Consider the following 14352-nt stretch of genomic DNA (forward strand, 5'->3'; position numbering starts at 1 on the left):
TTGAGCATCTCTACTCTCCATGTGCTTTTGCATGTTTGCTAACATCCCTCTAATTTCTGAAAAGGCAGGGTCAGTATGTGGGGGAGTTTGTGATTGGGGTTTCTGGCCAGAGTTGGGATGGTAATATTTCTGCTGTGGTGGTGGTTGCTGTTGTGGAGTTGGAGGATTTTGCACATTGGTGCTCCTGTAAGAAAGATATGGATGGTTTCGGAGGCCAGGATTATAAGTGTTGGAGTATGGGTTATTCTGCCTATAGCTTTGGAAGGCATTAACTTGCTCCATATAACTCCTATAATGTTGCTCCCAATGTCCTACAATTCCATTTACACAAAAAGCTTCATTAATATTATTGACAGCAGAATCATTAGCTATAGAATTAGGAATAGCAGTACTAAGATCATCTAGTTTTTGGCAAATAGATGTTAACTGAGCCTGCACAAAGGATACGGAATCAACATTATGTTTCCCTTTGTTAGCAAAACCTCTAGGATTCCCATATTGGGAATTGTGAATTGCCATATCTTTAATAACTTGGTCTGCATTATCAACATTAAGATTCATAAACCTCCCACTGGCTGCAGAGTCTAGAATTGTTCTAGATGTGTTTCCAAGCCCATTGTAAAAGGCTTGAATCAAATGCCATTGTGATAAATTATGGTGAGGACACTCACTCTACAGATCCTTGAATCTTTCCCAAGCCTCATATAGAGTTTCATCTGGCTCTTGGGAAAAATTCTGAATTGCACTTCTCAACAAAGCCGTCCTCTCTGCAGGGTAATATTTGTTATAAAAATTCAAATTAAGCAAGTGTCTCCTAGTCAGTAATACCAAGTGCAGTTCTATTCAAACCATTAAACCACAATTTAGCTTTTCCACATAAAGAAAAGGGAAAAAGAATCTCCCTGATTTGGTCTTGTGTGACCCCAACTTTCCTAATGGTGTTGCAATACTGACAGAAATCTCAATATGAAGATTAGGGTCTTCACCCTTAGCTCCACTTAATTGCTTTCTCTCAATCATCGTGATAAATTAGGGCTTGATCTCGAATTGCACCCCATCAAGAGCTGGAGTAGGAGTAAGATGTGGAAAATCCGTCAAGGACGGCTGCGAATATTCGCTGAGCTTGCGAGCTGGAGGAGGTGGTGGTGCCGTCATCTCTGATTTAGATTCTAAAGAAACTTTTGAATCGCTAGAATCAGATGGGGGTTCCAAAGGTGGATTACCTTTAGAAGTGTCTCATACATGTCTGTAATGGTTCTTCTGTCTATGAAAAGATCATTCGATTTTAGGATCGAATGGAACGTAACCTGATCTAGAACTCCTGGGCATAAACACAGAACTAAACAAACAAATATGAGAAAATTGTCTCAAAGAATTTGCGTTCTCTGAGACTAGAGAAAATAATTTAGACTACAAAAATGATTAGAAATAAAAATAAAATCGTTTCCCCGGCAACAGCGCCAAATTTAGATAGGCTGAAGTCGTACTACCTAATCAAAAGTATTACCTAAATCCTCTAACTAATGTACATAGGGAAGTAGGGTCGAATCCTCAGGGAAACAAGTCTTTCTATTCCTAATTAATTGATATAATCTAAACTATTAAGTAACCGAAATTGTTGTTATTAAAAGGGAATTAAACAACGGAGATTAAGAATAGGGAAAAATCAATAATAAAGAAGCCTAGGGTCACAGGTGCACCAATTATTAATATTCCAGGATAAAACATGACAATCAATAATCAACATTGCACATATAACATGATTAACAGGCTCTCGCAATTTATTAATCAACATAGATCTAATAGGCTCTCGCAATTTACTAGATCTAAGATCCTATTGAAAATAGCCTTTAATATCAAATTAACATATGCTCGATTCATCAATTCAATATTGCTATACTTTTACAATCAAATCACATCTGCTCGATTCATAATCTAATTGTAAAGGATTAAAACAATTCAATAAGAAATTATCATTCAATATCAATAATCAATAACAACAAATTATCCCTTCATATTAATTATGGACCCCCCAAGAACCCTAGAATTAAACTACTCACACATAATTAAATCTAAACAAATAAAAGCATATGAAAAAGACATGATTAAGATATAAACAATAAATAAGAGAAGAAGAAAAACATGAAATTGCACTAAAAGGGAAGAACTTGAGTTAACAATAATCATCAACTAAAATCTCTCTAAAGTTTTGAGTATGAAAGAGAATAATAACAAAAAAAAAAACAGAACGTCACTAAGAAAGATTACAAAAGAGTATTGATTCTAAGCTCGAAGATTAGCCAAAACAAAACTCCTAAACGGCCTGAAATTACTCGCGCCCGATCGGGCGGCCTGCCTTTTTCCTCGAATGCTGCTTTCTGGGCTGCCGCCCGATCAAGCCAATAGCCGCCCGATTGGGCCTGGCTTTCTTTGGCCGAAACCTTGAGCTTTTCTTCTAAATCTTTTGGGCTTCAATTGACAAGGCCCAACACTTCTTCTTGGTCCATTACTCGGACCAATTTCACGAACCAAGGCCTTAGTCACCGATACGATCGATCTTGGGCTACAATCAACGATCATAATGCGCTACAAGCTCCAATATCCCGTAGTGGCAGGAAAACCATAGGAAAAACCGACAAATCCGGGAAATTCCTACAAAACAAATGCCAACTCTACAAAACACTAGAAACCACACATTAGTGCTAAAAGTAGCTCCGAAGTGCTCAAATAAGCATATAAATGACCGTGGGACGGGGGATAAAATAGCACATAAAACACGAATATCATTGAATGAGCTAAATCAAGTGTATGTGCTGATGTTGTATCTCATGGTGCAAGGATTGTAACATCCTAGACTATCTCAATTGTTCACTCGATAATGAAATTATTTGGGTAACTTAGGCGCGGAGGCTAAGTACTTCATACTTTGTGATGCTATGATGATTATGAGTAATGAATGATCTAAGGTGACAAGGCGTGCTTCAAAGTTGTGTCAAGTTTTCATGAAAAAGGGTTCTTAAGGGAAGTATTATTTGGCTATGTATTTTTGACGTGTGTGCAAGTGACACTAAGGTTAGGCCGCAAAGACTAATGGTGTGGAAAATTATATTGAGAAGAGTCAAATGATGGTGACTCTTAGGTTGGGTAGGCTAATGATGTAAGGATCAAGCCCCCAAGTCTATCTCTAAATGGATAATAATGAGCATTGGAGATCCCTTGATATGATCATGTATGAATGTAAATATGAATGCATTTTTATTACAATCGCACCCCCAATATGAGGTTGCCTACATATTCATTAGGAATCAGGACGAACGTAGCTCTAGCCAAACCTGGCACAAGTGTTTGTGTATACCTCAAATAGGTCTTTCAAGGGTTCTAACAGAGTTAGGCTAAAGTTTGAAGAAGAAAGGATAAAAGCTCAAGACCTAAAACAAGCCCCCAAGGTGTGCAACCTTACGTTTGAATCTTGGTATTTGTATACTTGAGGTTTCTCACCTTTTCACTATCTTTTGTTTATTATTATTTTTCTCTCTTTTTTGCTTTTCATTTTTTCATATTCGAATCCTTTTTTTTTTTTTAAGTGTGGGCAATCCCGATCATGTGGTCTATCACTAATTTGGCATTCATGTTTCTCAAGCACAGTACCGAGCACTCAATAAGAGACGCAATCTAAGACGTGTTCATATCAAAGACATTGGAACACTTGTCCTTTTCCACACTTTTATTTCTATTTTCTTTTTGAACTTTTGAAATCTAGGTAAAATCGCTCAAGCTTTTGTTTTTGGAGATTACATAAGTTATACACCATCCCATCCCAAGTTTAAGTAGATGTGGGTTGAAAAAAGAAAAGCCAATCATTAGACGAGACTTAAAGTGGTTTATCAAGTAAGGAATTATATATTTGAAAAGGTGAAGGTGATATGATGTTGCTACAAGAGGTGCCTCAAATCATTGGTATACCTTATGCTTAGGCCGACAATTTTTATTTTTTTATTTTTTTAAATGCAATGCAATGATCACATGTAAAGAAATAAATGCTCATTAAAATGAAAAAGGATAAAATCAGACTCTAATAAATCTAATGAGAATGAAGGGTGCCTATGCTAGACTTAATGGGGAAGGGGAATCAAAAAATAAGAAAAAGAAATCATGAGATCTTGTCGTTGAAGCCCGCTCGTGCTTTGTGATTTTCATTACTTGGACTTCTTGCTAGTTGGGGGAATGGGAAGCTTGTTATTATCGATCAAATATTGGATGGCCTCTTTTAGCTTCCAACAACTCTCGGTAGTATGACCCCTACCTTGATGGTACTAGCAATGAGCGTTAGAATCCTAGTTGGGTGATTTGTTTTCGGGTATTGGATCTTGAAGAGGTCCAATAGGAGTGATGAGTCCCTTGGCATGGAGTTGATCGCTAAGACATCATTAAGATCAAAGGTACTAACATTGTTAATAGGGTAGGTGTTTTTGGAAGAAGAAGGATTGTCGTTCTTCTTTCCTTTCCAGCCACTGTTGTTATTATGGTTGGTAGCTTTCTATTTTGCAAGGTCATCTTTAATGTCAATTCCTATGTTATAGACGACCTTGAAAGTATTCAAGTTGTTTTGGTATTTTAAGTGCTTTGAATAATTTTCCTGGAGGTTTTTAATGAACATCCTTACAGACTCTTTCTCATTTGGAACTTCAACCATCCTAGCGGAAGTTTCTTTCCACTTATTGAAGAAGGCAATAAATCCTTCATTTTCTTTCTGTTTGAGCATTTCAAGTTCCCTATGATCAGTTTCTACTTGAATATTACATTTATATCTATTAATGAAAGCATGTGTAATAGCATCCCAAGTAGCGATCTTTTCTTTATCTAAAGAGAAAAACCATTGTTGACATACTGTTTCAAGCGAAAGTGAGAAGTGTGTAGGGAAGACAACTATCAATTCCCTTAATGTCCATGATTGTTTCAAAAGCCCTTAAGTGAAAGTAAGGTTTGTCAATTGGCTTGAACTTAAGAATGTCATTGGCATTGAACTTGTGCTGAAGAAGTTCTCTGTCTATTGAGACCCCTTGTGAGCTAATCCCATGAAACTTGTAGTCATTACACACTTGGTTAAGGCTCTCCTCTATGCGCTCAAGTTGTAGTTGCCTGTTAGGGTCATTGACTTGAAGAGCAAGAGTCTTGATCATCTCATTAAGTCCATTGATGTTTTGCTTCATCTCATCAACTTCCTGTTGGGTAGCCATTACTACGAACCTTTTTCTGTGCCGCATTAGTTTATCAAAGAGTAAAACTTGGACGAAAGTGTTGTCCTTGATTAAGCGCCCTTCTCTTCTTGACCAAGTGCTGTGGAAAGGGAAGTCATGGATACTTATGGTTAGTCATTTTACTCAAACTCGATTCAACATGCATAGATGGGGAAAGATCACGGAGATGAGGGGAATGATATGTATCGAGGAAGCATGTAAGATAAAAGTGGAAAGTGTTATAAAAGAAAGGTGTGAGGTATGTAATGTATGGAAAGATGATGTAGATGGAAAGATATGGAAGACTTCGGAAATAGAATGGACCTTCAACTCAAATGACGGAAAAGACGACTCATGCATGGACCTAAGACATGGGCATGGTGACACATATACAAAGTGTGTGCTTTTGACTAGTGAGTGAAAGTGATATGTTCAAGACTCATGTTATGACCATGTGACTTGACATATGATTAACTTGTACAAAAACTAAGTTAAGACTTCTTTTATATACACTAAACTAGACAGGTTGTAGTATTTTAATGATAACTTTTGATCTGTGACTTCGAATTAGACAAAACCAACTCCAAATGAAAGATAAAATCTGAGGATACATATCCATAGTTTGCACAACACGTAACTATTTCTAGAACTCCAGATATGAACAAAACAAGTAGACTCTTGTGCAAGATGTGGAAATAAAAATCCGGGTTAACTCAATATAAAAAAGGAACTATGACTCGATTTGAGACATATTTATAAGTTCAAATTAATTAATCAATTAATTGAGCAAAGTCCTTTTTAGTCATTGTTTTGTTTATTTATACTTTATTTATGAACACAAATAAACACAAACGGTTAGTTTAATAACATATAAGTATGCACAAGCAAGAGATGCAAAAGTAGTCAAGTAGTCACAACATGATGCAATAAGTTTGCAATCTAACCATGGCTCTAATTCTCTAAAGTTCAAGGATTATGGTAGTCAAAGAGGGTCCATGGTTATGAGTCCAAATGCATCACGCAGAAGCCTTACCTTTGGAAGGGTTGGTGCGTATGGATGGGACCCCGCAAGTTAAACTTGCTTCCATGGTTTGGTGAATTCACAAACTCAGATGTACCCTTCGTTGCACAGAACGTTTGATTGGATATATGGAGCGTGAATTCCCAAGGGCTAAACCTATATGTAGAACACATATATTATGGGTTTTGGAAAAGAATGAAAAATTTCTTGCTCGGTATTGGAACAACTCGGCGCGAGAAAACAGAGTCCATCGTACATCGACGACTCTATCGCGCCGCGACGAAACCATCGTGTCGCGATAAAGCCATCGCACAGCGATAGATGCTACTGTCTCGCGATAGTTCCTACATGCCTCGGCAGCTTTCTGTGTTCTCGGGATTTTCTGATTTTCGTAGAGTTTTTTCGATTCTAGTTGTGAAGGATATTTTCCAAATTTCCTACGTGTAAAACCTATGTTTTTGACGCATTACGGATGGTCTTTCCAATGCAGACCTTTTTATGCTTATGCCACAATGTTAATCAAAATTACACACATGAATATTTAGAACGTTTCAAGTCTCATTTACTCATTCTAAATTATTGCCAAAATAAATTTTAGGAATTAAAATATAAATCCTCCCCAGCGGAGTCGCTAAAAAATTGTAGGGAATATTTCAAACACCTAACTTTGAGCCCCATTGTGATCATGCATTTAAACATGGCGGCGTCCAAAGGGAAGAAAGCTAGAGCAAAAGAGTCGCCAACAAGTTTTAGGAACTTGTAAATCGTTCACGAGGTTACGGTTATACCCCATCACGATCACAAAGATCGCTAACTCCATAGTGGTCCTGAACCATGACTAGATATTCGGGGATAAAGGTACAAATCCAACCTAAAAGAGATTGAACCTGCCCTAAATAGGCCTCTACGTTTTTCTTCTCATATTCATGTGCGCTTTTCGATCAACATACAATCAATATATTAATCCTAAACCTGTATAATCTATGTTAGTTGATTATTAATGCACAAATAAATCTATTATTGGAGATCACTTGAATTAAAATCATATTAAGCCTAAATTAAATTATAAATTATCTTATTAAGCGTGATTTCAAGTACAAATTCCCTTTAAACCTGCAAGAGAGAGTGTGATCAAGCAAGATGTGTTTAATGTGTTCAGGCTAGGCTTAGAAAAAGAATAGAGAGAGAAAGCATAAGCTTTAGCTTAAAGGGGGAGAAGAGATGATGATTTTTGGTGATCAAGCTTGTTTATTATTGAAAAAAGGTGATATGAACTCTATTTATAAGGAAAAAAGAGGGTCAAAAGATTAGAAAAAGGTTCGAATTCGAATAAGAATAAAACTCCTTCGATGGACAGCAGTTTTTACGGGTTTTGTTTTTATCATAACGTTTGATCAAGAAATTGGAAAATGATAAATAAATTGTTGTTGGAAAGCTCTTGAAGTCTAATTTCCAACCCAATTGGAATTTGTAGAATAAATGATATGGCCGAAATAGTGGGACGGTGTTAGTTTTGGATAGAGTTTAGTATTTCTTTCATAATTTTTTCGTTATAGCTCGGAATTAATATTATAATATATCATTGTAAATATAATTTCAAGGGATATCCAACCATAAAATATTTGTATAAAAATTATGAGGCAGAAAAATAATATGACTGTCTTTGAACGTCTTTCAATTCGAGTAGAATTAGGACTTTCAAAAAGAGGAGTTTTATTTAATTTCAAATTCTTTAATCTTACCTTTTGAAAAAGGATAATAAAGATCTTTTAGAAACTTATATATGCTTCTAATTAATCCTAATTGGTTTAGGAATGGGATTAAAGCCTTGGGACCATCCACATGATCATTGGGTCGTAGGTAAAGTGGGCTTAGGCCAAGTTTAGTATTTTGGCCATAACTTCCACGTTATAACTTGGATTTGGGCTTATAATATATCATTGGAAAACTCTTTTCAATCCCCCATCCAACTATACAATCATTGAACCTAGATTATGGACCAAAGTATACCGGTTTGGACGTTTTTGTATAAAGGACACAAAATGGATGATTTTAAGGGACACGAAATGAATTATTTTGAGTTTGAAGGCACGAAATGAATAAAACATTTAAAGAAAGGTTAGAAAAATGAAAATTCACGAGACTCTTTAACATTTCACCTTGTTCGATATTCAATGACGTGAAAGATACTCATCACTGGGTTTGGTTTTTGGGGAGACACAATCAGGTGTCTACACTTTTCAACACTGTTTTCCAATAGATTCTAACTATATTTAACATTGTTAAATGGCTTTTGAGACTTTTATGTAGAAATTTTTATTAGGAGTTGATAATCATTCCGTAAAAAAAAAAGATAATCATTGATGATTGGGGATTTCTAAGATGATCTTTGTTTGCCTTTGTGTTGGGAAATGCAATGTGCGTAACTTGTTATGCAATAACATAATAAGAAAACAAACAAATTAGGGTTTTCCTCCAATATTTGTTTCATTACATTTGACATTTGATCATGCATTCCCTATAAAATCTTACCCCTAATTAATTCATTCTTACATAATTATAATATATAAGAGTAATGCTTTGTTATACTTTTGCAAAAAGTAATGGTGTTCCAAAAAGTTGTTAAAACATAAAATATGTACTTCACTTTTACTTTGATGTTGATACCTCATGGTCAATTGAACAAACTAGTGTACGATATCTTGAAGTGAACTATGGATTCCAACCAAAATGTATCTTTGCTTAATTGTGATGCTTAATAATCTAACTCTTCACTAATTTCAGGAGGATGTGTTTGTGTGAATTCCATGTGTTGTGATTCCCGTGACTAATCCCCATCTATGATTTATTCCTACATATGTGCAACTCTATCTTGTGTGAGTTGTTGTTACCCTTGTGATGCCTTGCTTGTTGCTTCATTTGTGTCATTTTGCCAAATTGACTTATGGTTCTTCCACTTTACCATACACTGCCTCTAACATAGCCCAAGTTAAGGCATCTAGTCACTCCTTAAGTTTACTATCTCTAAGAAGTCTCCGTGTTAATGTGAGGGACATTGTATTCATTTGCACTATGCATTTTAAGTATATTTCATTCATTATAATTTGTAGTGTGATACATACAAAGTTCAATAAATGCTTGTGGGTTCAACTCATAGTAAGCTTCTTTTACTGCATCTAGCAGCTCATTAACATTTTTAGGCATTTTTAATTTTTTTTTTTTTTTTTTTTTTTTTTTGTGTTGAAGTGACTATATGTTTCTTAAATTCATAAATCTAAGATGTAGAGATCAATATTATTTGCTAGTTGTTGCACTAAGATGAATGTGAATCCATCTTGTTTGTGTACTTGTTCCCCACTCATGATCATCTTGAGTGCCCTACAATTTTCTAGTTCTATGTAGATGGTCCTAGAAGTTCCATCATCATTAGACCATCTTGCCTTAATAGCCGGAATAATTTGACCTATTAGCATCATTCTAGTTGCTTCCTTTGTGATAAATTCAACAATTTTGTGATCACAATCCCTTTATCTCTGCTCTTTGATTTCCTCTTTGCTGCTTCTTTATATGTAAATGGGAAGAAACCAAGTCTTCCATCGAAATTGCATTCCCAATTCTTATCACACTGGTTTAGCACATGTACTATGAACATGATTTCAGGAATTTTTGTGCTTGACTAACTTGACCTATGTTTTCCCTTCTCTATTTTTTTTCCAAGTAATACCTTTGATGTTTATCTAATTAAATGAAACCACCTCTCATCAATATGGAAAATATTCTGTCTTTTTCCATGTTGATTGCATGAATAGTCTTATAATCCACTTCACTTTTGCAAATTTTGTTTTGCTTCTATCATTATTAAGCGTAATGCATTAGTATGTGCCTTTAAGTCTACCATTATAATCATCCTTTAAATTTTGCTCCTTAATATGTTGAGCATATGTGCAACATCTCTAATGCTTGACCTTTTACCAATACTTAGCTTCCTCATATCTTCCTTTGGGATTTGTACTCTTTTTATGCCCACATGGTGATAATTTATGCATGGATTATACTTGTTGGTGGTTTGCCTTTTTTTTTTTTTTTTTTTTTTGGAATCATGACACAGCTTGCTTATAGGCCTTCGTGAGAAATTTAAATAGTCCGTTGCTTTTTTGATAGTTTTTTTTTTTATTTTTTTTGTACCATTTAAAAAATTTTAAGAGCTTATGACTTATTAGTGATCTCCCATTGTTTGGCAGAGCTTGACCTTGACGACCATATGCTGTTGAGAATAATTTTGATATTAATCTTGATCTTAGTCTGGTTTAGATTCCATATCAATTTCACCTGATGGCTTTTTAAAATCAATTTCAAGTCCTCGATTGAAGTCCCTTTCATCGACACCATTGACGTCTATTTCACCTCCAATTATTACATCATCACTTGGCACCAAGTTAATTGGAAATGTTCAAATCCAATCCTAAAGTCATTAGAAAAGAAGGTTGATAGGCTAAAGTCGTATCACCTAATCAAAAAAATTACCTAAGTCCTTTAACTAAATTATATAGGGAAGTAGGGTCGAATCCACAGGAAAACAAGTCTTTATATATATTTCTAATTAATTAATATAATCTAAAATATTAAGTAACCAAATTATTTTTAAGGGAATTAAACTAAGGAGAATAATTAAAAGAAAGAAGATTAAATTAGGAAGAAATTAATAATAAAAAGCCTAGGGTCACAGGTTCACCAATAACTAATACTCCGGGATAAAACATAACAATCAATAATTAATATTGCAAACATAACATAATTAATAGGCTCTCACAATTCATTAATTAACATAAATCTAACAAGCTCTCGTAATTTACTAGATCTAAGTTCTTATTGAAAAATAGCCTTTAATATCAAACTAACATCTGCTCGATTCATCAATTCGATATTGCTATACTTTTACAATCAAATCACATCTGCTCGATTCCTCAATTCGATATTGCTATACTTTTACAATCAAATCACATCTGCTAGATTAATAATCCAATTGTAAGGAATTAAAACAATTCAATAAGAAATTATCATGCAATATCAATAATAAAAAATAACAAATTATCCCTTCATATTAATTATGGATCCCCCCAAGAAACCTAGAATTAAACTACTCACAAATTAATTTAAATCTAAACTAATCAAAGCATATGAAGACAACATGATTAAAATCCAAACACAAATAAACAAAGCAAATAAAAATCAAAGCAATGACTAAAGCGATAAAAGAGACGAGAAGTAATACCAAGTGAAGGAAATATGAAATTGCACTAAAAGGGGAAAATTTGAGTTTAACAATAATCTCCAACTAAAAATCTCTCTAAAATTTTTTGCATGAAAATAATAGTAATGGAAAAACGTAGCTAATAAAGCTTACAAAAAGAGCTTAAATACTAAGCCTAAAATTAGCTAAAACGACAAGTCCTAGGCCTCCTAGGAGAAACACACACCCGATCGGGCGAAAGGCCGCTCAATCGGGCTCGCCTTTTTTCAACTCTCCTCGTTCTGGGCATCCGCCCAATCGGGCCATAGGCCGCCCAATCAGGCCTAGTCTTTTCTTGGCCGAGTTATCTTGCTTCTCTTCTTTTGGGCTTCAACTCTTATGGCCCAATTCCTCCTTATTAGTCCATTACTTGGACCAATTCCACGAACCAAGCCCTTAATCACCGATATAACCGGACTTGGGCTACGATCAACGGTCATGAATGTGACAAAAGCTTCGATATCTCGTAGTGGCCGGAAAACCATAGAAATTACCGACAAATTTGGGAAATTCCTACAAAACAAATTCCAACTCTATAAAACACTCAAAACTACACATTAGTACTAAAAGTAGCCCCGAAGAGCTCAAATATGCATATAAATGACCATGGGATGGGGGATAAAATATCATATAAAATACATATATAAAACTCTCCCAAGACAAACCCTTGCTTGTCCCTAAGCAAGGTAATGATTAAAACAAATCATAACTTCACCCTAAATCAAATTTCAAAACCATGACACAACTCAAAGCCAATCCAACAAACATGCATCATAATCAATCACTCAAATCCATCCGATTACAAATCTTCCCTAACAATTGTCAAGTAGAGCAAACCACAAGAGCAGATAGAATTCAAGACTAGTGCTCACACACTCAACTCTCATTTATGTGGCGAGTAAAAGATGTACTCGATCGCTCTCCATCCCAAACCCTTTATATGTGAACAATGCCTCCCAACTCATGCACTCGTGTGTTTAAAAGACATACACTCAACCTAGTAATCGACTCGGAATATATCAAGTCATCCTTCACATTGATAAACAACTATTTTCACATTCACATAACTCTATGCACAAAGGTTGGAAGGTCTTCAAAGCTTGTAATGTAAGGCTAGAGAAAAGGTAAAAAAATATTTGGGAAAATGTGAGAGTAACGCTATGCTTAAGGGAGCCAAATCCTAATAAAACCAAGGTCAAAAATAAATAATGACCAATCATCTCCAATATAACTCAACATAACACTACAAAAATTCACCAAAACAACTAATCTAACATTTCACAAATTTTTCAGCACTTACAACTTCACTCATAAAGAAATGATATTATAGAACTTGAGTGAATCAAACAAACGTCGAACTCCTTCTTTTGATCTTGATTTTTTTCTCTTTTGATTTTTTTTCTTTTCTTTCGAGCAACCTTCATTAGAACACTTGAACTTTGAAATAATTTTTTTTTTCTTTTGCTCTTTCTTTTTTTCTTTTTATTTCACAGTGGAATTTTTCAACTTTGAACAACAGTTTCTCAATTTTTTTTCCAATCACAATAACAAAAGAACAAATTACTCTTCTTAAGTACCCACGTTGTGCAAATTATGTGCACACCACAACTCTCTCACCTCACTAACTAAAAGCTTTCCCAAGCCAAGCATGGGACTAGGAACCTATGGGGCTTAAATTGGCTTGTAATGTGGTTAATAAACAATAAAAAGGGCACAAGCAACAACATGGGTAACAAGAAGGGATAAGTGTGTCTATATCGTCTAAAGGCTACCTAAAAGAACAAATGTCTTCGTCCTCTTCATTGTGCATAATAGTAAATCATATAAACATTATTCATAGTTGCAAACCAATACTCAAATTCAATGATATACCAGGAACTAACACACATTCCACACCAAATCAACTAGTCAAACACTATATTCACAAGTAGTTGGGAAAAATTGACGCATGTTAAAATTTCAAGGCAATCAAACATCAAATCATGACCAACTAATCCACAATGTTCATCATCAATAACTAAGTGTCGAAACAATTTTCATCAAGGGACACAGGGAAGCATGATTCATATTTTCATTGGAAGGTATTTTTGCAGTTTTTTAAAGCATTAAATCTAACCTAAGAAAGCAATAAAATAGAGAAGAAAGAAGGATACCTATAGACACCTAAAAATGTCTCCCCAAAACGAAACCTGATAATGAGCAACCTTTCACCACCATTATTGGTCAGGTAGAGTATTTAATCTTGGAGTGCTTAAATCCATGTTCAATCCAATACATTTGATAAACCAACCCAATTCTTAGCCCATTTTCCCGAAACCATAACATATTTTCCTCTTTTCGTGTCCACATCACAAAATCGAGCTGAACTGATTTTGTGGCCCTACAATTTTGATCCAAATATTATTTGGTTGGATAAGCCTTTGAATAAGATTTCCAATGATATATCATAAGCCCAATTCTGATTTAAAACAAAGGAGATATGAGCAAAATACTAAACTCGGCCCAAAACCGACACCCTTTCACTAAAATGGCCTTATCTTTAAATCTACAAAAAACCTTTGACCTGTTTCCAATTGGGTTGGAATGTATACTTGATAAGATTTCCAACGATATATTATATTCCTTATTCCGAGTTACAGATAAAAAGTTATCATAGTTTTAAAAACGCGTAAAAAACTGGAATTACCGAACAACAACTTAAGCACCGCGTCACGGTACAAGCTGACGTGTCACGGTGCCTTGTACCATGACACAAATTCTTCACCGTGTCATGGTATTCTTCACCGTATCATGGTGCTTTCCCG

At 35.0% G+C, this 14352-nt stretch overlaps 1 non-coding gene across 1 annotated transcript; it reads left to right on the forward strand.

The window, feature by feature from the left end:
* Nucleotides 1-649: 649 nt before the first annotated feature.
* On the forward strand, nucleotides 650-756 carry LOC145565855 (small nucleolar RNA R71). The gene has a single exon (XR_014095220.1). It is a non-coding gene; the product is annotated as a small nucleolar RNA R71 (small nucleolar RNA).
* Nucleotides 757-14352: the final 13596 nt, after the last annotated feature.

The sequence above is a fragment of the Chenopodium album genome, chromosome 10, assembly GCF_948465745.1.
Source record: "Chenopodium album chromosome 10, dcCheAlbu1.1, whole genome shotgun sequence".
NCBI lineage: Eukaryota > Viridiplantae > Streptophyta > Magnoliopsida > Caryophyllales > Amaranthaceae > Chenopodium > Chenopodium album.